General features: G+C 36.6%; 1 protein-coding gene across 1 annotated transcript in view; it reads left to right on the top strand.

Annotated features, from left to right (window-relative positions):
* The window catches only part of Su(var)3-3 (lysine-specific histone demethylase Su(var)3-3), a 298,884-nt gene that overhangs the window by 55,174 nt on the left and 221,221 nt on the right, over nucleotides 1-22,489 (top strand). The gene's annotated exons all lie outside the window — the stretch shown is intronic.

Raw genomic sequence — 22,489 nt, forward strand, 5'->3', positions numbered from 1 at the left:
GCCTCTAGTGGATTGTATCAGAACTGATTGGAAATATGTATATGAGAAATACGTAAACAAAAAAAAAAAACAGTCATTTTTGTCAAAGGGTCATACCAAGGGTACTAAATTGTTATCATTCAATATAGTCAAAGACTGAATATGGAATAAAAGTTAAACATTCAATATTGTTTTTTTGGTAAAATTACATTTAAGCTTTTTAAACTGCAATTTGTAAGAGCTCTTACTTATATAAAAAATGTTAATTTAAATAGGGACGTAAATTCTACTGATTTGTTTAACTAATATCTTTTGACTCAATTATATTTAAATATTTCTTTATTACCAGAAAGAAAGATTCCACATTTTCGTGCCTAACAATGCATAACGTAATTATGCTGTACGTTATAAATGATATTGTATAAAACTATTAAAATGTTTCAAATAGTTTCCAAATCATTTAACTCGGTACGAACATGAATGTCTGGCTTTTGGGTAATTTAAACATTCATATGAGCACTTTAGTTTCCACTAGTACATTAAAGACAGCCTTTTTAAAAAGATTATCCCCTTTGTCCGTGTCACGCAACTGCGTACCGCATTGATCGGAATCAACTATAATTAAATATCTCATGCACTCTTTTAATATACCAATTTATTTGCTCTGCGTCTCCGCGCTTGAATTAATTAAGATTGATGCGAAGCGTTTCATTCTCGAGGGTTTAAATGTGTTTATTTTTATTTGTAAACGATCACCACATTTTGCGAGTGAACGACCCGCTCGACAAAAAGCTACCGTGGCAATTCTCGTTCTAAACGCTTAAATTTGACGAGCATACAAAAGACTTCAACGCGTCACTGCTTTGAGGCTTACATACGTGTATACTTTGTTCTTGAATAGGTAAAATGCAATTAGAATGAAATCAGAAAATTATTTTTATCAATTTGACACTTATTTTCAATCACTTTTAATTTTTTTTATTATTATTAAGTTGAATAAAAATTTATTGCTCACAAAAAATGACGTTTATCGTTTACTTAGCACTTACGTAAGTGATAAAGAAGAGTCAAATAACTGCTTGGTGCCCATTATTCGCCACTTAAAAGCTACTAATTAGCACTGTAATGTTGAAGTGCTAATATTAAAGTTATTCGTAGATATTGATTATCCAATATCGAAATACCTTATTGAAAAGTTAATCTTCACGTATAAATATATCATTTGCCAATTGCCATGTCATCTTACTAGTATGCTGAGTTAAAGAAGCAATCAGTAGCCGATACATCAATTACGTAGGCTTACGTATCTTACAGGGCATAAGCAGTTTACTGATACGACACATTTGTACTCATTAATGTTTAATCCCGAAATCCTGTAAGCGATAAATCAACAGAGTGCAACTACTCGATAATAATTATTGGCGATGGATTTTAATATGATACGTGGCCTGGCATTTAATAGTGGAGATTGTCGGTGGCGGATTCGCGTCGGCTCGCGATTATCCACGCCAACTTACTTAGGATCGGCCAGTTGTACCGCCGGCAGATAGCTCGCTTGAAGTTTTAATAAGACCACGTCATGCGGCTCGAGACAGCATTTTAAATACGTTTTATACACCGCTTATTAATCCAATTTGAACTTGAACGTCGGATTAAAATAGGTGTAGGTTTTGTATTAACTTTTTATTTTCATGAATGTGGTTATTTGATTAAGGTAAACGGGTTTGTTTTTCAATTTGATTGATTTACACCTTAATTAGGATGAGTTTTAATATATTATCGTAATGTTATGCAGTGTATAGTAAGTAGCTACAAATTAAATACTCGTACAAGATGAATATCTGCGTATACATGCAAATCCGTCTACGTGTTAGAAATTCCTGCTTTTTCTTAGCTCACACGATTATCTATTTGCATGCTACAAATTCCATTTTGAAATCTGCGTCTGCGTAGTCACGTCTGCGTAGATTTGACTAAAATAAAATTACTTTGAGGGCGGTATAGGTACAACAGAATATGTGGCCTATATTATGTCTGTACATAATATAAGCTACATATTTTGTATAAATTCTGATTTCAGTTTGCATAGAATTAATCGTACTCTATCTTTCGACCTTTGAACTTTCTTATAGAAATTCCCGACGTCTCCTGTTCATAAAAGTGTGAATACTGTATTATAAGGACTTCCTTTGTGAATACATTGTAACAAAATTCAAAGGCGTCCTACAATGGGGAACATACGCTCAATTAGGATGATTTCGATTTAAGTAATGTAAAGTGGGGACTTCCGTAAGTTTATAAAGGAGTGTAATTGTAACGTCGGCGGCCATTTTGACCGCGGGTGGGGTCAGATCGACCCCGCCTTGCGTTTCCGCCACGGGATAATTAAATATTACCCCACTACAAGTCTTCCCCTCCAGAAATGCAATTCGCCTTACATCTGTTTTAGGTCCTTTTGTATTTCTTTATGTTTTTACGAATGTACGGAGTGCTAAGTACCTAATTGTACTTGTACATATTATCATGACAATTTGTATATTTTTTACGACACCTGGTTTTGCTTTTTTGTGGAATATTTGTCAATTTAATTCATTAAAAAAATATTGTAAAACTTACTTAACATTTGCACTTGCTCGTGTACCCGGAATGGGACTTACGACAAGAGAAGCTCTAGGTGATAAAGAGAGATGAAGTATCTAGTATGAGTGTTAGATACTTATTCTCTCTTTATTTGGTATCACGACCATGTCGGAAACCACGATTAAGGGTCAGATTTTTATTTCTCAAATTGTTGTTTAAGTTTTAACCAACTTTAAAGAGCTTTAGACGTAATGTAATGTATGTTATGGCGGTGAAGGTAGAGTTTTGAATTAATTTATATAAGTAAACCGTGTTCCCTTTGTGCATACGAGTAAAGCCGCGATTTTGTTGTTATTATATCTACAATGCTTCACTTAAGATTCGTCACATCCGTCTTCTGAATTTATTTTCGCTACTTTAAAAGTATTTGTTAACCACCTTGTTTGCGGTTTCGCTTGTAGTAATTTATTTAGCATGACCCGCGGTCACACTGTACTTATGCAATTTAGCGCACTAACATTTGGGAACCAGAGGTAGGTACATATGTTTTTGTGCTAACCGCTCTTTTTGATATTTTAAGACATGTGCAATAAAAATCCTCGTTTCCCGAGGTCATAAGTTAACTTACTGAGCTTATATAGCTTTAGATACGAGTATCTACCTAGTATTGTTTGAGCTATACATTTTTTTAGAATAAATTCAACAACAATGAATATTCCGCAAACTACTCCATATATAAAAGCCAATAGACAAGTTATTGGAGCGTCGACAAATTCGCTATTGGATAAACAATACGAATCGTTCACGTAGCGCTATCTGATACGGGGTTATAATTACATTTTGTAAATTATACGTCGCTGCAGTAGAGGGGGTAAGGGTGAGCGTGGTTCTGATTTAAAGCAAATTGAAGCAGAGATTGGCTCGCGGGTAACATCTCATTTGACGCCGCAGCGCTTCCAATTGTCTCCGAATGATGTTGGCTTTTGTCTCTGTTATAAATTTATACTCATAGATAGGAATATTCAGTGTCGGATGTTAGGTTTCAATATTCCTATCAATTTCGGTTTTTATGTAACAGCATTTTATGTAACAATGATGTGTTATCTAATTCGAATAGGAAAGATATTCCGATGTACCGGTACCAAGTACCGACGTATCAATGAAGACTAAGTTGGAACTTACTTTGTCAGTGTAATAATATGTACCTCACCTTAATTTTCAAATCAGGACGCGTCGGCATACATATGTTTTAGAAATTAGATTTGAAGTAGAAAGCTATTTCAGCGCTATTTATAACTTGAAAGGTAGATATTTTAAGGTGTAGTTACATTGTAGTATAATATTTGAAATTGGATGTTCATTGCCAGTGCTGATGTAAATTATATCCTGTGGCGTCGTATTGGAGTCGTTTTAATTGCTACTCCAGCGGCCAGTCCCACGTTGATTCGGAGCAAATTGAATGCTTCGAGCAGCCACGTCTCAGCGTCTGCTTGTCCGGAGACGGCGACCCGCCAATTAACCAACACTCGCGAGGATAGAGCAGCTCACAGCTCACAACCTCGAGCTCCGACGCTAAGCAGCTTGTTATTACGCCGACAATCCATTTACTCGCCTACTTAATTACCAAAGGAATATTTGCACCGTCGACGCTCGTTGCCGTGCGTGATGTGTAAAGCTGGTGTAAACGGATTAACGGAAAATAAACCATTATTAACACTCCATAATGCACGTTTGTGTGCGAATTAAATTAATCGTACTGTGTCGGTTATGAGGAATGGCGGCATTATCATGTCGGCAGCGTTTCGTTGGTAATTGTGTGTATGAATATTTAATGAATAGTGGATTATTTTGGTACTGTCAGTTAATATGTTGACAGCACAATGAGATACATCGGCCCGTTGACGTCTATCATCTTTGGCATAGACCATTCACTGTACAATTAATGAAAGCTGCCATAATCAGAAATGGAGACGGCTATGATTTTGTAATGTATCTTTCAATATTATTAATTTGTGGTATCATCGTATTCAAAGTTTACCTTTGTTCTTCTATTTAGTACAGTTATGTATTAATTTACAAACATGTAACCTTGTAAGAGACCGCGAAGCGACTTCAAATGACAACATATTCTCGTATACACGATCGATCTTTGTCCTTTTTGCGTTATCTTGTTCAATCTGAATCCTTATTTTGCGGGTCATGATAAAAATAAAACTAGAATTCGGGGAAACGTGCGCAAGAGTTACAATGGTCGCGATTTACTGTTTTTGTACATTTCTAGCAACAAAGCAATTAATGTGGAGTTCGGTAACTGAAACTAATGGCCGTCCATTGACAACGGCGAGTCACCGACCAAATCTGGTTTAATTGAATATCATGAAGTAGCGTAGCGAATGTGTGACTAGCCTGCTAATCTTTAATCGGTTCATGCTTTGTTATTTTTTGTCGTTGTTTTTAAGAAACACACCGATGTTGTCGTGTAATGGTTTTACACTGCCTGTCTAGAATTCGCTACTTAACTTTTATTTTGTTAGTTTCGAAGTAAGTACGGGCAATCGTGATATCAACGTGGCGGCACCCGGATTTAGAAGGGTATTTCTAACTCCAAGCAGCAGCGTATCAATTGTGTGTTCTGGTTTGAAGGTTATGGTATGGCACACGTATTCACGAGGTATTCAAGTTTAGTTCATTAACGCTACTGTTCTATCTTTCTCCTATATTGCACGCCCGTTTCTATTTCATTTACACGAATGCGTTATCTGTAATGGGTTATAATTCGAATATTAAATCACCACAATGTGTCGATTGTTAATAAGCTCCACGTATTTTTTACTTTGCCGTTTTTCAAAATCAATCGTTAACACGGTAGCGCGCCTGTCGACGTCGCTTCACACGCTTTTTTGGTTTAGAGTCAATGCGGATACAAATTGATGTTGGCTAGTTAATTGGTCCGAATTAGACAGTAGATGACTGGTAGTTCTGGTTATGCGAAGTGTGTGCGACCTAATTATAAGTTGTGGGGTAATGGCGGTCTGTGCGCGGGAGTGCGGTGGTGCTGAGTCAGCGTAGATGAACGCTCTTGGCGCCTACCGATAGATTGTTTCATATAATTTGGAACTCTCACACCCTAAATACACCATAGCTTCGTTACAACCTTCGGTACTATATAACAGGATTACGCTCGGAAACTGACGGAATATTCAAAGTTACTTTAAGTAGAATAAAGTCTTGTAGTGTAGCTCAGAGCGCTTTGACGAACAATAACTTAGAATGTAGTTAATAAATACCGACACCTAGACATGAACATAGGTTAAATACAGAAACCAGTTCCGCGAGTGTCGGTAAGGTACGGCGAGAATAAACCTAGCGCAAATAATTTAAATTGTTGTTCCCTTGCTCTTTTACGTAATTTCATTTCGTTTTTTACATAACTATAGCGTTTAAATTGCGAGTATAATTTTCTGCACTTATAATAACGACGGTATGCCGAATGGCGTCAACTAATTGCATAGATAAAAAGTAGGAATATTTTTGTAACATATTAATTCCGCGTTAATTCTTGTACATTGAGCTAGTCACACGTTATTTGTGAAAATAATATGAGTAGATAAGTAGATTAAAAATAAATTACATATAGACATAGTTTTCACTATTTATTGAGGTAGATTTAGTTCGGTACGATTTTATGCAATTTTGTACAATTTTCCGTTACGTTGTTCCGAAATGACTACTGTTTTTGTCATTTATAGATACAATAAGTACTTAACAACTCAAACATTAAGTAAAATGCACAAATCTGAAGAGTTTTTTTTGTTATTTTGTACATAAATACATAAAAGGTAATTTACATTGTCGCCTATTTGGCAAGCTCCACTGAGTGTACGATTGAACGCACGCCTCCTTTGATTGTATTTCACTTAATCCCCTCGTTCCGCTCATTCTCTATGGTAATTCATCGGCGCATTGTTTTATTTTTATACCGGCGTATCCGGTCGGAGCACTCTCGTTTGCACGTTGTCAGCGCTACTGATGCCATCAGCGGCCTAATTGCTGATATTCCATTAAAGTAATAAATACGCAGTGCGTTCTCACCTCCGTATTAGAGGCCGCTTGATTACCGCACTCCCTTCGTTCTATTATGTCAAGAGTAGTTAATGTTTGACGAGTGCCTTTTTTGCCTCGGAGGTCAGGCGATATTAACCGGTGATTGTTGTTTATTTTCACAGCTTAACAATGCTTAAGATCTCCTCAATCAAATCAAGTTTTTCTTTATGTGTTAACCACTTGTCTTCTTTTTCAAGTGTCTTGTATGAAAGTTATATTTGCTTTAGTAAGCTTACATTTTACTTATATAGGCTTAAATATTTTTGAATAAAAAATCTTAGTACTTAGTTTTTGAGGAGGACGAGGAGGTTTTTGATTCCCTTGAATCGTTGTTATACTGAATTAAAGTAACGAATTATTGTAATGTAATAATTTATGCAAGTATTTTTATTTATTAATACTAAATAAAAACTATAAATCCTTCAATAATGTCACGGAACTTCTAAACGAACAACTGTGACGAGATTATAGCTGTGTTCACACCAAATTGAGTCATCGCGCATTTTTTCGTGACTGTACGCGTAAGTTCTCACGCGGGCATCAGATTGTCGCGGTGCCAGTGGGCAGACGGAGAAACGTTACTACGGCGCAAGTTATGAACGGACGGAGGTGGTGCGGAGGCGAACAATCCGTATTAATAAAACTACAACGCATTTTATTTACATAAAACACAACATTCTGAAGTCTAGACGAGTTAAGGCCTCGTAAATATCGCCTGGTACAAGAATATGTTATATTGTATTACTTTATAATCAGTGTAACATCTTCCAGGTAGAAATGTAGATAATCATGTAATGGCCAAAAAATTATTTGTATTGTTACGGATGGATTACTCATTGCCAATTGAGGAGTAGTTAGGACCATATTAAATTAGATACATGGCAGGTACTCGTCATTGCACGTTTTAAAGGCCAGAGTGAATGATAACGTATTTTAAAAATTGCCATGGACATTGAAAAGACAAGTCGAGCTTTAAATATTTTAAGAATTTGTCTCTAGCGGTCTTATTACCGATCGGGCTGGATACCGCTTAACTGAAAGCTATGAGCGCTGTTAAATATGTAATAGCGAAGTTGCACGCCGCACTCTAAAGGCCTATTACGCGAGACACGCGGTGTGTTACGTTACTTACGTTACTTGGCTTGGTTATTCAATGGGGCGTTAAGAAAGCCTTTGATCGGCGCTTAATCTCAAATTACCCGATGTGTTCTTGTGTTACCCCGTTCGCTACTCGCAGTTGACATTTTCTTAAGAAAATTTCTTAAGATTATATTTTTTTGTTATTTTTGAGGCATAACACCGTACATGTAAGAAGTTACACAACTATTAAAATTTTGTGTGACTTATTAATTATTTCTTTAATATTTCTTAGTATCTGTGTTCTAATTTTTTTACAAGAAAAATCAAAAAGGTCATGTAGCTTAAGACTTACCGAATATACCATCGAAAATGTAGGTACATAGGTAGAAAGGTATTTGTACTTAAGTTTACGACAACGATCTCAGCATCAAACGCGCGGCTGTGGGCCGAGTACGTGTGTAATGACACGATCTCCGCGGCCCGATAACAATAGATAAACATTTGGAAACTTGACTGGAATACTGTAGCTCCTGAGCATGTACTTTATGGTCATTTCCTCCTTACCAAGTTTGGCGTTGCTAGTGACAGATTGTTTTTATCCGACTTCCCAAACTAGAGAGGTTTTTAATTCTACGCGTACGTTTTTGAAATTTTAAGTTCTTAAGGACATATAAAATCATTGATAAACAGCTTACTGAATGAATGACTTGTGAACATATTTCATTAAGATTTAGTACACTTTTTTTACATACAAAGCACATGCGCGTAACGTATAAAAACTAAAGTCGTGCGATTTTAGATACGTCATTATTTAGAATTCCTTATGTGGCGTCAAGATCTGAATCTGTATAATTTACATGGATTTTGTACGTGTTTGTAAATTTGATGAAAACTAAGTAATGGATGTTGCATAGAGTCGTGACTTGGGGACTATTAACATCAAATTTACGACTGTAAAGTTTGACTTTGAGTATTTGATTTTCTTACTTAACTGGGCATATTGCGACATATTGTTTCGTTGTTAAATTCACTTTGAACCTTTAGAGATGTAATCGTGATGTTTACGGGACATTTAATTTTAAGAAGCCTAATATAGTACCTACTTCAATTTCTTTACTTGTGTAGGTTTATTAGATATTTAAATTTTACAAAACGTTTTCTTCAGTACAAGATTGTGCAAGAAATGATTCCATATCAGCTGCGATTAGAAATACACTTCATACCACATGGTAGCGAGTGAAACACAGGCAGTTACTCTATTAACGTAATATGTACAAACAAGTACAAGGGGTCAGAATAAACGGTAGATGTGCGGAATCGACTGGGGAGGCACTTAATGTGGCCCTCGTTTAAGTAAACAAGGTATACGCCCGCACGTAGGCTCCATGTCTTGTTTTTATCTCGCTAAGGCCTTGAACGCACTAGGCAAAGAATCCACAGCACAATGCCTGTCAAAAGTCGTACCTGTTATATGACATGTGATAGACCCCTTAATGGTGTGATTAGAGCCGCACCCAAACATTTCTGCCTCTTAGTAAGAAAAAATATTTTTTATAGCAACAACTGTCTTGTTGATTAAATGTTCATAGGCGCTGACTACTCAATATCCTATTTGAAAATTGAGTATTGAAAATTGAGCATTTGAAAACAATTGAGCATTGGAAATGCTCGTTTGTTTTGAGCATCTATGTGGGGTTTGATTGCTGAGATACCTAACATTGTAGCTTCAATTTCTGCCGTAAATTGTGTTCTAGTCGGGAGGGTGTAGGAGGCATAATGTTACTAGCGCATGCGGCATTCAATTTTCAGATGTTTGATCGTTTACAGAGATGCAACATAAGGTACATTAAATTTTAGTTTTGTATTAATCACATGAATCTTATGATAGGTGTTAAAACCAGTATGGTTTCAGCGGGTGGTACTGCTACACCTATTTCTAGCCTGAAACGATTATTGCGGTGGAAAAATGTGTACACTGACTGACTTACCTATGAGACCATGTTAGTCTCCAGCAGTACCAATGCACCTTTGATTGACTTCAGGTCAAACAATTGTTGGTTACAGATGTCCATGCGCGGCAGTAACTTCTTATCATCTGGCGTATGGCCCGTTTGCTACTTCTATCTTATAAAAGAAAAGTAATGATCCAGAAATTGTATATAAAAGTTCATCCAGTGCTGCTACAGCCTAACCGCCGCTCCACGCTTGTTATCTTGTTATCCTATCTCGTTGAGATTGTGCCTTTTTGTGCAGATGCACTCAATGTATGCACATCCCTCTCCACCGACTCTCTTCGCTAAGTTTTTGCAATTCAAGCAGCTATTCTGAATTCAGACGCCGATAACTTTGCGCTACTTAATTCGCCGTGGTATTCTTAAGCAAGCGCCACTTCGTTCCAAAATGGTAATATCGTTCATATTTTTAAATTGTGTTCAAATATTTTTACTGTTTTGATGCAGCCATGCTAGTATTGTTGATCTGGTTTTGAAATATTTTTTTATAATTTTGCAATTTAAAATGTACAGTTTTTGTATATTTAGAACGAAAATTTAAAATAAGCTTTATCCAAAGTTACGAAGTTTTGTTACTTGAAAATACAGCAGTTCTTATGTGAGCATTTTTTAATTACATGTTAATTTTATTATGAGCCGTCAAGCATAATTTTATTTAAGCACCTAACCCTGTTAGTATAAAGTTCTATTAAATTCGTTGCTATTTCGCATTAAGCTCATAATAAGGAGCGCGGCGACAGCGACGGCTGAAACCCTTTGTAGCAGCGCGAACTCGAGAACTCTGGGGGATCTCGCTGGGAAAAATGTAAAAAATATTTTTCTCTACATTGCCGCTTTCTGACAGCCGCGCGGCTCGCCCACCGTTTTCCGCTAAGTTAGATTCTCATTACTTTTCTTTGAAAATAAGTTAGCTTTTATAAACGACCGGCGACCGAGGAAGAAAACTCTATTACAATGATGGCTTTTGACTGGGGCGCCCCGTGTTCGGCGTCGAACCCTTTCAGTTGGGTTTCTTTTATTCGCAAACAATTACAGCGCATTACGGGACGCGGCCAAAGGATCGTGAACGTTTAATGATAAGGCAAATGGCGGCGGCAGTGGCTTTGCATCGCAAATCTCGCTTAAGTCGACATGCAAGCTAAGGCTCAGATAATAAAATTAATTATTAAATTTATGGCAGCGTTCGCCATTCTCGTGCTTGAGTTGCCTTTGTTATGCGGATAATATGCTCGTTTAATCGATAAGTAAGTACAGTTTGGTAGCAATGTTGATAGTGGGTCTCTATTATATGCACAGAATATTAAAATCATCTTTATAGATAACTGCAGAATATATTCCTTAAATACATCGGAGTACCAAGTTGCATACGATGTTCGTTTTGACCAAAGACGGATCCAAGCATTAAAATGTATGTAGAAACTTTTCCTTACCTGGTACCTCAAAATATACTACTTGTTTTATGTATATTATGTTCAATATTATCATTTTTTCATTTATATTATAATATTGAAAATAACAATACTGATTAATAATGATCAGATTAAATCGATTATACTAACTAAACGATATGCGGGCTCATTTAATTTCGTGGAAATAAACTGTCATCAATATGACAATACGTGAAATATAACTTCATAAACACAGAGTTAATTATCTCGTGGCTGCATTGTTTAAATGTTTCTTACCCAATAATGCTAAATAAAACATTAGATTTGTTTATGCAAATCTTGGTTATTATAGACAAATCTACCCACGCGCAATTAACGATTAGTGTAATAGACTTCTGGAGTACGCTCTAAGTCTTGCTTAGTCGCGTAAATGGATAACTGATGTAACATTGAGATAAATGTTAGTAGAAAGACGTCAGTATATCGGTTTTATGTTGTTCAATCGTAAATACGTGGTAATACGATGGTGTGGGCGGACGGGTCGCACGTCCGTCGCATAATGAGCGCGGGTCAGTATTGACCCCTGTCGACAGTCGCCCTCGCCAGCGTCAATACTGGGCAGAGTTCCCATCATGAAACGGCAATGCTGATGATCAAACAGTGGTTGCGTGATGAAATTTGAGATGGTAGTTTCTTTCTTTATTTTTTTTCGTTACTGTCAGATCAGGGGTGGGAGGTTAAGTAGGTATGAAATATAAAGCAATCCTTGCAATCATTTTAAACCCTTTATGCTCAAATTACTTTTAAAATAGTGGATGATAGACAAGTGCGGATTGTTTTATGTACTTTTGCTAATATCATCGAAACTTATCAGATATGTATATTTTCCAATATTAATGGACCTATAGAGTGAGACGCCGAAATTCATACCTGTTATATTTGTTCGTTCAAAGACCTATCTAGGATTCTCCTGCGTTCGAACTAGTACATAATGTTCCCATTTACTATTAGTACAGTTACCGTCCAATCGCGTCCAATAAATATCTAGTCAATAGCAATTACACGAGCAATATTAATGTATAACAGGAACAATCGATAGCCGCAATAAAATTTTACGTCCACTATGTTAGCTTGTATTAGACAGTTACATAGAGTAATCATCGAATTAACATGAATAGTTGTCGAGAACTGACAGATGGTTTGTTCAATAGATACATCCGCTATCGCAATCCGACTATAAGCTGACATAACAGATAGTGCGTATAAAGGATAAAGGTCCGTACTAAGAGCTGTAGGTAATGTGTATCTTTTGAAGATATTGTATTGAGCGTCGTAGAAATATTAATTATATTATTTCCGAAAATTTCCTCATGATAAGATGGCTTTAAACGGAATACCTACTTAGTAGATGGAACAAGATTATAATATTGAATAGTCTTTCATCGAAACCGAATTAAAAAGATATATAGAAAATAAAAAGGCAACCTCAATATCCTACTATTAACAGACTAAAAACAACCATGCATTGCTTGATAGAAATAACTGTCCAGTTTCATTAAAGAAATAGACATAAAAATATGTATTTGTAAAAACTGTGCTGAAAGGTAATGAGTAAGCCAATAAAAGTTAGCATTGGCATTTGGAAAAAACTAAGGTAACTTAGTAAAAAGCTCTAAGAATTAGGTAATTTATTAAATAAGACTGTATTTAAAATCGCTCTGACAATAAAATTTAAGCAGAATAATTTCGTAGACCTTGTTTATAGTACTTTGGTTTGTTCTGTACATTTCAGGTGGGATTTGGAATTATATTCCGAATTTGTATTCAAAGCGTTCAGGGGCGTCTTTCACTTTAAAATTACAGTGGGTGGGTTAGCGACTGCCGGTGGAAGATTGCCGGTTCCCCTGGTTTATTGTTTTTCGCTAACGCTGCCACTGACGCGCGTCACTAATGTCTGGATGCGCGCTTACCGTTCCGCATTTTAATTTACTCGTCCGCGCTTCAACCTTAAGGAAATTACGCACTTACCGTGTACCGTTTACTGCTCTGCTTTTGATTTGAAAAAAGGAGCGTATCATTTCGCCATATTATAAAAAAAATGGCCCTTGCTTTTTGGTACCTGCTGCTGGTTTGAGTTTATTCAATGTATATTATTATTTCATAATTTTGAGTTAATTTCTTTTTTAGTCTATTTTTACTTTCCATGACAAACAAAGTAGCTGCTTACATTAATTGCAATTAAACGCACCAAGTTTGCTTTTATATTGTTTGTGTACGGTCAGCTAACGGTCGGTTAGTGCGTAAAACATCTAACTTCCGTTCGCGTTTAAAGCTAAATGGTGCACCGAGTCCATAATGACAGCTGACTGGTTGACTGATTGCGTGGACGGGTTGTTTTTTCAAATCACTTTGTAAACTAAATGGTTTTAGATTTAAATGAATGTACATTTTGAAATTTTACGTCCACGGCTTCCAGACTTGCGACTGTTAAAACTGCATTATTTTTAATGTGGACAGAAGTACGCGAAAAGTTTTATTATAAACTGAAAATGCGGTCGTCTAATTCGTTGCAGTAGCCTACATACGCGAAGAATTCACGTCGCGGACGACCTGACCATTGTGCACCTTTGTGTGCACCAACGTCTTCCATTGTGAAAATATTCCGTAGTGTTGCTTTATTATATTCTCTATAATGTTTCGTGAGACTATTTTATTGTGTTGCGCGGAAGAGGATTATTTCGGGGACAATGAGTGTACCACGAATGTACCTAGCTGTCACTAACGATAGCAATTTGGTAGTAACATCGGTTGCCGCGATTTGCATAGCGCATTCGCTAACAAGACACGTTCGAGTACAATTGCGTTCGCGAAAGAACCCTACTCAAACAACCCATTTCTATTTCAGCTCGCAAGCTCTTGTTTAATGTTCGGCCCGTACAACCGCGTCGGCTAACACTTAACGCTTTTTGCATACGAAAACGTCCGACGTTTACCTTCCAGTGTCTCTTGTTATTGCGCTACTCTGTATTCAACCCGGGCAAAGTTGAAGGTCGCCTTTTTGGTCGAGATAACGAACAACTAGTTCATATTATTCGCACGCTATTCGTATACCAATAGTTCACTTTTATATCAATAGTAACTGTGAACTTCCATATTGAACTATTCTGAATTTGTATAGGAAGAAAAAAACGACAGGTATTTAACGTTCGTAAAAAAGAGATCGTATTCACTTGTGATATTTATAAGAATAATAATACAAGTTTAAAGATTAGTCTAGTAATACTGCTGTATCGAATGCGACTTATAGGGCTGCCAACCCGTACTAACCAACCTAAAAAACTATAAAGTACATAATAATAACTTTGTTAAGAAATAATTACTTAAATAAATGACTGCCTTTAATCCGGGAGTTAGAATGTTGACAACGAATGAAGGCGATCAAATATAAAAAGTCCCGGTATTTCATTCCATTAATCCACGTCATGTTGAATGTATTTATAACAAAGCTAGCACTTAATAACTCAAGTCGCACCGTGATAGAGCCTCAGCACATCTAGTGAAACGTCTAATCATTGTGTGGGTTGCCGTAATTGAGGTGGAGAATAGTTTCTTTCCTTTTATCTTAATTTATTCATTTCGAGCGCAACGATCGCTAATGCTGCTGTGACCACTTGTCATTTTCAATAACAAGGTGCAGGTAGATGAGATAGTACACCTGTTGTCGAGATATTGTTATAAAATAGCCGTGAGTTTTATATTAAACGGCAAAGTGTGGGTAATTTATCGGATATCGATGGAACGTCCTTTTATCGCTGATGTTTTACAATTAATGACAAATTGTCGTCGTTTGGGAGAAATAATTAGTGATCTCCTTCGTTGCGTGACTAGCGCGGTGATGGATAGCGTGCCTCAGATATGATCGCCGGCTGCCGCCGAATTTCTTGAGAATTTTATTTACAAGCCCAAGGCGCCGCGCCCGCTGGATACTCACTTGTAAATTATCGAATTATACCGAACTCGACAGGGCGTAGCTGTGCGTGTTTATTTAATTTAGGAAGCGTTTTGTTCCTATTATCACTACTTCTTATTTGCTAGACGGTGGGAAAGTACTTTGTTAACATTGAAAATAAACGGTTGTTTATTAATAACAAAAACGTCCGGAGTATTCATTGAAATGGATTTCACATGTGTTATTTTTTAATTCTAAATTACTCTGTAGCTACTGAAATTAAAAATGCATGAACTTCACAAGTTGATGTGTGTAATGGGGAGTAATAACGCCTTACTTTACTCATTTACGAAGTACGTACGAAGTAAACAGGATTTAAAGCACCTAGGAGATTAAAGCATCTCGTATGTAAATGAAGACGCGGCATTTCCGCATAGTTGGTAATTATAGATAATGTCGCGTCACAAAGTATCAAAGAGCAGTCGTGTAGGTCGTGGTGAGCAAACATTTACCCTTTGGAAGCGCCGCATGAATGCTGTTACACAATGTACGGATCGTTGGGTATTGCACCGATTTCCAGCTCAAAGTGCATCTGATCGGAGACGAAATATGTATCGCGCAATGAAAACGTTGACGACTTAGATTGTCATCAGTTAAAAAACATTAATATGGGAAGGATGGACCATTTTAGATCAATAAGCTCTTTGTTTTTGTGAAATCGATTATTAAATTGGTAGCAGGTACGCAAAGATTTTTAATCCTTGTATACGATTAATTCCACATGTGTTCTACTGACCCGGATTAAGTATTTAAACGAAAATGTATATGTGTGCCCTACTAGAAATTATGCTTGGGACCTGCACGACCGAGAGGCATGGTGAACATTTTTCACACGAGTGACATAAAGAGTGGGATGTGACACGTGAGACTGTGAAAAAATGCAAATGAGTGTTTTATTACACCGGTCTAATAACAATAGCACTGATATTTCTAGGCGTAACTTGTATGGTTTTTGGCCTTCTAGAGGTCCGATCTCGACTGTCATGCCAAGTTCGAAGTCATTTGCGTATTAGAAATGATTTATCACTTATTTTAAAGGTGAAGGAAAACGACGCTTATAAACGAATTAGATATGTATTTCTGATATTTTAAATAACGGTCTCCAATATGTTACGTATATGCCAATGGATAGCATACTGGATTATGACGTGAACTGAGTAGAGATTAAGAGTTTGGTTTTTGATCCTGATGTTGACTATAATGTCCCAAACAGTACGGTATTTTCAATTTGTATACTATTATATTTTTACTAGATAAAAGATTAGCAGCAGTTGAGGTTTTAATAAAAAGCGATAGACATACCTAAACCTACTTCTCTGTTTCTTTAGATACATAAATCAGCTTATTCTATTTGGGATTACTTAAAGTGTTAATTATTATTAAGTTTCAGTTTTTCTACTATATACAATTTAGTATCAATTTTAGTGAAGTTATTATACAACCTTGAAATAGTTTAAATATACCATTAAAGGCGTTGTTCAAGATGATATCTAATATTGTTTTCTTGAATTAAGCTAGTAGGTACAATAAAAAGGTTAAAATAATACTAGAACAAGGTCTTTTAAATGTCAATAGTACTAAATTACGAGGCAATCTATGTTGAGTCACGAATTCAACCATATCAGATAACAGCAACAATTTGTCTATTGCCACTTTAAGCGTATAGGTATTGACCTTGCCTCATTAAAACAAAACAAGAAAGCGACCGCGCTTGTAAAGTGCCGTTAGACCTCAAATAATAACAAAGAATCTATCTCGTTGAAAAGATAAAAAGTGGAAGATGCATTCTCATAATATTTCACTTCCATGTAAGTGAAACAATCAGATTTGGGTCAGAATTATGACAATAAAGTCTGAAAAGGCTTTATCTGCGTGCGCGATCGCGCGCGGCCGGCCACGAGTTTTTGCCGTGCAGTTCGGCGTCGGCGCTAAATTATGGCGCGTCATGTCGCTAGGGACGCTCGATGGACCCCGAAAGAATTATTGCAAGTCGCGGTGCATCTCCCGTTTCGCACGCCCGCCTCACATTGTTATTAAGTTCATAGGTCGCTTTGTTTATGAGTCAACACTTTCGAAAGGTAACACGGCGGGCCGCGAGTGAAAACATCGCTCGGGCGACGCCGATGACATACAATTGATAGTGTAAATATTGCACTTGACCCAAGCTTTGATATTTTTCACGGATATTGGAGATGTCCGCGATAGATAAAATGCCGTATTTGTATTCGCGAGTTGACTTTTATCGAACTAACAATTTACGATAAAGTCAACTTACGAAACATTCAGAATTGGATAACAAATACTTAAAAAGATTGTTGCTACATACAAAAATATCAAATCAATATCAATCAAGGGTTCGCCCCATATTTCTTAGTTGTTTATAACATTGGTTAAATTGTTAGGAGTCAAATCATTTCCACAAATAGTTACAACAAGTAGGTCCGTTTTAATTACGCTACCAAACAAAACATTACATTATGTCATTATATATACCATTGTTAGCGTAGTTATAATAGTAGGCTTATTAATTGAAATCTGATGACAAGACACCACGAAGAGACTAAACCTGTTCGCCCACGTACTGTAAGTATTAGGTAAATACGAATACACACGTAACTTTCAACAAGTAAATAAATCCTGTAGCTATTAAAACCTAAACCGAAGTGGCATTTAGTCGAAGTCGTCTGGAATCATAAGGTCATTCATGATTGCCTTCTTAATGTCCGATTGCGCGAAAGTTTAGTCACGCCGGCACACAAATACTAATGTTGGGGCGACATGTCGGTTGCGAGCACGACAATTCACTTTCGACAGCAGTCGTGCGCCTCTCGGCCTACGAGCCCGAACGCTTGCCATAGCTGGTGCCCTATCTGGATTATGATCAACGACCACCGTCACAGACCAGTTACATTACACGTTAGTGATTTGACCAATATTTTGTATTCGTGTTTACGAATCGTTGTGGTTGCGCTGTTGCTCATATGTGATTTTTTGTGCACAAGATATTTTGTACTGCTTTTATTATTTTTATAATATAGTAGTAGCAAACGAGCAAAGAATCTATCTGATGACAAGTGGTCACTACAGACCATATACATCTATAATCGAATCTATATACAATTAAGAGTCTTAGTTAGGGTCGGGCCTTCATGAATTGGTGCCCTAGAGGAGGTTTATTTACTCTCCAAAGCAGAAAATATCAGCGCTTAACACTGCTGTTATAAAGCATTTAATAGGTGTGGTGGTAGAGCCTTCGGAGTCGAGCCGTTCACCGTAGCCGTCGTTCACTATAGACACAAAGTTTCTCGGCTTATATTGTTAGAACCATTGTTTAGCTATGCTAACAAAACAATTGTAATGTCACCGTACGAATGGCCAACAATCCTGTCCTGCTTGCGTAATCCGGTGAAATCGACCGAATGATAATTTGTGAGCCCGCGAATTATCATCTGGTTAGTTTAAATTAAGCTCCGGTCATTGTCGTAAAGCCTTCGTGCGTGTTTAATTTAATTTTCTTGTCGAGACGATGTGTTAGGAAACTCAATTGTTAGTAATCTACTGCTAAGGTCAGAGTTTAGCGATACAAAATACGCGGTTTAATGCGCATAAGTGGGCAATTTGCTCGTTTCTATGTTGTTGACATGTTAAACATGTTCTTTCAATTTTATTGCGTGACTTGTTTTTATTGAACGATATCGTTTTATACTATGTACGTTTCAAAGTGAAACTTTTCCTATCTGTCTGAAGAATGTAAGGGTGCAGTCTTCCTAAACACGTTCGTGAAGGGGAGATCCAATAAAAAAGTAAATAAAGGATAGGTAACCCTTGTAATTGGTCAAGTCAAAGCTCTAATAAAATCTCGGCAGTGACTACGAGGAATGTCGGAGTAAGGTGATCCTCTAAATGAGTGAAGAGAAATCCCGCCTGCTCGTGGTCACGCGAACGAACCACCTGACACCGACACTACCCTTTGTTATTTTCTTGTAGCACGATCGGATCTTGTTCGGATTCCCGATTTATTCCCTGTTTGATTCATTTAGTTACGGTATAGACAAGTCCGGTAGAGTCCCGCGCGCTTTTTATCGTTTTTACACTCATTTGTTACGGAATGACGCTAGTTATTTTGTGTGGGATTGAATGGAAATGCCGACTTCAAACAGGAAGGATCTCTTTATTGAATGGAGATCAAATGAGTTCATTTTTGTTGTAAGTATAGAATGGACTAGCAATATACGTTTTATATAAGCAATCTTTTTCTAACAAGCTTAGTCATTTTCTATAATTGCACTTCTTGTGGATTTAATGGTGTTTACATTTAAGACTTCAATCGCAAAAAGATTAAACGCTGATTGATTGGATTAAAGGTTAAAGACACAGAAATGTTTGTATATTGCCGAATTAATGCTTGTCTATACATGTTATATTTTATATATTAATGTTTCGCATTCATACGTTAATAGTTTCCCAACAAAACCAGTGCAATTTATCGATTGCTACTGATTGATCCATAAACAGTTAACCACTTAACTCATGCATTATGTAAGTAATAGAATGTAAATGTTGCAATACAACGTAATGTTTTGTGTAAACATTTGTAATAAATGAACGACATGATCTAGGTAAAGGGATTCGTGCATCGTACATTTATTTTAACGACCTTATTTGTTAGTGATTGCGTATTTTGAAAGAGAAGTGTCATACGATTTAAATTCGTTTTGTTGATACTGCAGTGGTTGTTGTTTGAATTGTGGTAATTTATATTCATGACTTCGGACACACATCATTTGCTTCAAATTATACTCGTATCATCAATAAGCCAATCGGATTTAATACACATAGTTCGGAATAAACAATATAATATTGCAGGTGAATCTGTTGGTTATATCTCATGCGCTTTTATTATTAAGCATTATTTGTTTGTTTTTAATATTGGGAAGGCGTAGAACATACTTTGCTATATAGCCCTACAACAAATAATTGATAATCATTATATTCGGTCTTTTGAAAAACTACTGATATCAATGAAAAAAGCTACGAATACTTGCTTCAATGGCGAATAGACGTTTTGTTTCACTCGCGTAAAGCATTCAAATACTGGCTTCAATAACGAAAAGTCGTTTCATAAAACACACATAACCTTTCAAAAGCTGCATATCGATAGCGACATAAAATGTTCGCTATTTTTCCCGGGGGTGTGATCTACGCGCGAGGTGAAGGTGAGTGCTCACGGTGGCTGTTAGCGGCTCGGTGGTTTTATTGCTACAAATCGTAGTGAAAGGGTTGCCGTGTACAACGCAGGTGACGCTCTGCGAGCCCGCCAGTAAAATTGTTATACTCCTATACGTGAAAAATATTGTTTCAACGTAGGTAGAGTAAAAATAATATTTTATTTTTTAACGCTTTACAAAATATATATTTTTTAAATTTAATGTAGGGTGATAAACAGCTGATTTATTGATATACCAATTAGGGATTTCCATATGTACAATTTAATATGCAGATATGTAGGATATGTTTTGCAAAAGATAGAACCATGTTTCTCTAATATTTTACAACATTTTCACCGTCATGAAACCCACGTACATTCAATTGTGTAACGATAGTGACGTGAAATGTGTGCAATTTTTCGTGAAGGTGAAATCAGATCAAGCGATTGAGCTGAGCGGCTCAGTGTACGTGTTTGCACTAAGGTTCTGCATAGTTGTATAAGGAGGTAGTCTACAGAGGTAATCATGATAACTGCTGCTGCTGCTAGGGATACTCTCAATTTTTATTAACGCGCCACTTCACATTCTTCACATTAACGTTCTTGAAATAGCAAAAATGGAGAGGTATTAAGTATTAATTCAACATCACGGAATATGGAATAATTGCATAATTTTAACCTTGAGTCATGACCGTAGACCATATAGGATTTTTTTTTTATTTTGCGGTTTAATTTTATTCTATTTCATATTGTTAGTCGTTGTTATTCAAAGCTTTTATTGTACACGCAACAATCATTATTTAAAGTTGCTGTTAGTACAATAAGTCCTTTAAACAGCTCAATGAATAACTTAATAGCATCCGTGCATTGGCGAGATAGGTCGCGAGCGGTGAATTATCCCATTATCTTAATTCGCCAATAATGTGACAATATTAGCCCGAAGCGCTACAATGTTATTCAATACGCTTAGCGCGGAGTTGGATGTGGCTTGTAGTTATTCGCTTGCGAAATTCACATAAGGGTTTCGGGGGGGAATTCCACGTTGATCACAAAGCAACGGTTCATGCACTCGAGTGAACGTAACGTTAATCGTTCGTATGATAGATTTACGTGTTTTTTTGCTTAAGAGTTTGTTTTACTGGTTGTAATTTTATTGTAAATTGAGCATGAATATTTTTTGTGAATAGATTCAGTTTATTTGAAATTATTACTTTTGTATTATAAATATTTTAAACGTTATTATGAAGTAATAAAGCGTTCTATTTCTGATTAGAAATTAAAACAAACATTTAGTTCAACTTTTCATAAACATCAAGAGCGTTTTGGGTTCCGTGATAAAGCTGTGTACATTCGGTATCTTGGTACTGTGTGGAGGAACTTTTTTTATTATATAGCAGTAGCAGACGAGCATGCAGTCCTGATGGTAAGTGGCTACTGCCGCCCATGGACATCTGTAATCAACCCCAGATAAGATTAGATGTTCCTACCTGAGGTCGGCCACCAATGCGCTGTTACCCCTGGTGACTAAGCTGGAACGCCTCGGAAAAATATGTCTCCCTTACCACACCCTTCAAACCAGAACACAGCAGAACTATTTATAAGTAAGGAAATTAGTAATGTCAAGTCGTGACTTTAGGTTATATAGTCATATACTCTTTTAGATACGTGTGTCCTTTAGATATTTATAATGAATTCAATATTATACGGGGCGCATTGGAGAGTATTGGATATTATTGTCGGTGATACATTTAATCCACTTTCTATTTAAAGGCGATCCGTCTTTGTAAATACATTGACACATCCACTTGTCGCGGTGGTGACCGTCGGTGCTCGCGCACGCTATACAATGAAGCGGACAGTAACACTTTGACTCGACTACGTGAGAACATGACCTCTATAGTATTCGTCTTTACAAGTAGCCACCGTGTACGGTGTTGTGCTCATTCACAATTTAATGGTTTGTTTTGTTATGCTCGTATTTTGCTCCTATGCGTGATCTTTTAACTAAAACGGTAGATCCAATTTATACTTAGCTTTTCTTTGCTATATTTGTTAAGGTTCACATAGTAGAATTGCGCATATACTATTATTTGCGCAATTCAGCATGGATTAATATGTTTTAAAATATTAG

The sequence above is a fragment of the Epargyreus clarus genome, unplaced genomic scaffold (assembly GCF_041222505.1).
Source record: "Epargyreus clarus isolate Ecla_fem2 unplaced genomic scaffold, WU_Ecla_fem_2.2 ptg000009l, whole genome shotgun sequence".
Lineage (NCBI taxonomy): Eukaryota > Metazoa > Arthropoda > Insecta > Lepidoptera > Hesperiidae > Epargyreus > Epargyreus clarus.